This window comes from Gracilinanus agilis, chromosome 2, assembly GCF_016433145.1.
Source record: "Gracilinanus agilis isolate LMUSP501 chromosome 2, AgileGrace, whole genome shotgun sequence".
In the NCBI taxonomy this organism is placed as follows: Eukaryota; Metazoa; Chordata; class Mammalia; order Didelphimorphia; family Didelphidae; genus Gracilinanus; species Gracilinanus agilis.
In genome coordinates this window covers 456048007-456051814 of record NC_058131.1, presented here as the reverse complement: position 1 = coordinate 456051814, position 3808 = coordinate 456048007, and positions in this window count along the sequence as shown.

The following is a 3808-nucleotide window of genomic DNA, read 5'->3' as shown; positions in this document are numbered from 1 at the left end:
CCCCCCCCCCCAACAAACCCTCGAACCTTAGAATAAATAGTCCTGTTTTTGAAAAAAACGAGTTTGGAAAAAGGAGAGCTCGAGCACTCCCGGCCTTGTCCATCCACTGTTCTAGAGACCCTCTCCCTGGCCCCATTCAGCCCAATTGAATGTAACAGATGGCTTTTCGGTCCCTTCGAGGCTTGAATTCACTCTGGGTGTTTTCTTCTACTCTGTTTTGGCGGGACGGATGGGGAAGAGTGTGGGGCTCTCAGGCTAAAACTTGTTCTTTTTAAAGTTAAAAAAAAAATCCATTCGTTGCTAATGTTTTCTCTCCCCCCCGGGGCTTAGCACAGCGTTTGGCACACATAGTAGGCATTTGCTAGTTGACTGACTGAAGGGTTATTTTCCTACTTCTCACCCCCACCCCCACACCCCACACCCCCAGCAAGTTTTGGAGTGGAAGATAGTGACCGAAACAACCGACTCTGGGGTGTTCTTCTTCTCTGTTTCCATGAGCCCCTTGCCATCTTGTTACAGTAAAAAAAAGTACCCTTCAACGCGGCTCCGATGTTTATTCCACAACACTTTTAACTGCTCAATCTTATTATGAAACCCAGTATGTATTTGTGTGTGTGCCTAAGTGCATTTTCCATTGCGATGTAATTAGGTCACCCTATTATAAAAGCACTCGCCTTATTTTCCCCCCTTTAATGTAGCACATTTTAAAGAGGTTCTATATTTTATTTTAAAAACCTCAAACCAGCAACCCAAGTAGATACTAAGCGACTTTAAAAATTCGGCTTTAGAAATAAAACCGTCCATAACTTTAAAGCTTTTAAGGGTGGGTAAGCTGTGCATAAATGTAAAGTTATGCCCACATTGTGGACAAAGTTTTGTCTATAAATGAGTAGGTTTTTAACACAGCTGTCTTCATCGCACCCCCCCCCCAGTACAACTGTCTTCTGTTGATTCACTCCCCCCTTACTCCCCTTTTTCAAATTTTTACTTAAATTTGGCAAGTTCCAGGAAGGGAAATAACTCACATCCACATTAATTTAAATCATTACAGTTCGTTTTCTTTTCTTTTTGTTTTTTTAAAGGGTTTTGCTTATTCCTAAACTATGCATTCCTTTAATTCGAGAAGGTGGGGGGTGAGGGGGGAGAGTTTCTAAACTCTGGGGGTTAAGAATAAGTTTTTATTTCATAAAGTTACTTGGTGATGAAGTAATGAGTTCCAGATTTCAATACCCAAAGTAGGTTGCACATTAAGACCACGAGGTTTGTGTGACTCCTGATGTGAGGCTATTTCGGATTGAACCTCCTCCTCCTCCTTCCCTCTCTGAACCACACGTCCTTAACTCCGCAGGACCAGCCCTCACCTCCAGTGGGATGTAGGACACAGCTGATGGAGACGGGAAATGAGAGAGGGGAGAGGGAAGTAAGGAATTGGGGGGGGAGGGCAAGAAGGGTGAGCGAGTGGAGAAGGGGTGGTGGTAAAGGTGGAGGGGAGGGGAAAGAGAAAATGATGAAAATAGGAGAAGCAAGAAGAGATCAAATTCTAAACAAATGGCCCCTGTTCCCACTTCCTTTTCATGCATTTCAACCCTCAGAAACTGGGCTTTAAAATTCTCCTCTTGGCTGCTGCCACATTTTCCTCTTCTGGTTCTCAAGACCAGCCAAAATAATCAAACGAAAAGACGCCCATAGACTCTTATCCAATCCAGATTTTTTAAAAGTTTTTTAAACCCTATTCTTCGAATTTCTTTAAACTTTCTAAATATGAGTGGTAAATCCATTCCCTACCTCCACTCGCCCCCCACCCCCGTTTTCTTCTCCTTCAAACCTTCAACTCAAGGATTCCCCCCCCCCCTTCGGCTCTCCCCCGGCCCTACTCCCTACCCCCACTTTGGCCCAGGCCAGCAGCCGGGGCGAAAGCAGCCCCCAGCATGTGGCTCTCTCTGCAGTTGTTTACGGGCTAGGCAGCCGGGGTTTGTTCCCAGGTCTGGGAGCTACTCTCTATAATTAAACCTTCTTTAATTGTTGGGTTGGAAACGTCATTTCAGGGACTTTCCAAGGGTTACAGGGTCCAGGAGGGAAGGAAACTTACGTTAACTATTTGCTAACCTGGTCCTCCTAGCTTCCACGGCAGTATCCGGGCTCACAAGGGGCCATCGGGGGAGAGGGGGGTCCGAGGAGGGAAGGGGGCCGAGGTGGGTGGGGTAAAAAGGAGGGGGTTAAGACCCTATGAGAGGGAGGGAGGGATGAAATTTAACCGCAACCAAGGCCAGATCTGGGAGATCAACTGGTCTAGGTCACACCACCCCCTCCCCTTCCCTTTTCCCTCCCGTCCCCTGTCCCTTTCACTTTAACGTGCGTTGAGCTGGTGCTTTTTTAACTCTTTACTTTCTTCCTCTGCCCATAGACGGGGCAAATCACTCCATCCCTTGCACTGCTGTTTTTGGCCGGGAGGTGTCCCGCCTCGCAACCGATTCATACACAGCAAGGTTAGTAACTTTCAGATTAAGGAGCCTGAACTTCAGAGACTTTGAAAAAAATCATTCTTCTGCCCTAAAACTGGTCTAAAGACGTGTGTGTCAAGTTATTTTTCAGTTTGGGCTTGTTCGGTTTTGTTTTTGTATGGATCTCCTTGGTGCTGCCAGGAAAAGAAGTCAGTCATGGCTCGTTTAAAAAAAAAAAAAAAAAAAGCAAAAGTACTCACTTGCATAAATGGGGTCAGGGACCTCAGGGGAAGAGGACGGTTCCCGCAGAGAGAAGCAGAGAGCCGCCAGGCCTCGGCTAAGCAGTCTGTGGTGGAAGCTGGAAGCACGTGATCAAGTGGCTGGCTGTATTTAAGAGTGAGTAAAGTCAGGGTGCCCGCCAGAGAGGGGGACCTGCACTGCCTTCTTCCTCCTGCACCTTGGTGTTCAACTCTCCTCAAGTGCCCACCCACAGAACCATCTTCTCTGTCTGGCAACAGAAGGGATGTATCCAACTAAAAAAAAAAATGGGGGGGGGGGCTGTCAAGCCATTATGAAAATTCAGATTAATCAATAAAATTAAGTTTGAGGGACTTTACAAGGGGGTTCTTCAACAGAGACTTCCATTAAAATCAGGTCTTCATGCATTAAAATTAAATGTCTTAGTGTAAACAGTCTTTTTGGTGCATTAAAGTTAAATGTCTGTAAATGGAGCTACCAGTGGCCAGGAGTCCATCTTTTGGGTCAGACAAGGAACCCAATATTAAATGTATGAAAGTGAGGAATGGAGGGTCTGCCATAGCCAGTCATTCTGTGACTATCACAAGAGCTCACATAGTTGAAAGCAACAAGAATTCCTAATTCCAGAGAATGAGTTAGCATCTCTGCTCTTGGTGGGTCACAGAGGAGAAGTTATTCTAAATAAAATCAAAATTGAATCTCAACCTTGGGGTGCTTTCTATTGTCTTCTGTGCTGGGAAACAGACCAAGAATTGACTGTGCATCATGTAGGTGTTTAGTGAATTTCAATCTTGAATCCAGCATCAGAGAACACTGAAAGCAAGAAAATGCATTGCAGGCACATAATGGGAGATGATCACCTTCAACTCATGCAACCACTGAGCCATTTTTCATTTCGTGCAATTCTTTTTTTTTTAACCCTTATCTTCTGTCTTAGAATCAATACTGTGTTTTGGTTCCAAAGCAGAAGAGTGTTAAGGGCTAGGCAATGGGGGAAGTGACTTGCCCAGGGTCACACAGCTGGAAAGTAGCCATATTTGACTAATTTTTACTTTCATAGTTCAGAGAACGGATAAATTAGTTGCCTTTTGTATGATTTTTTAAAAAAA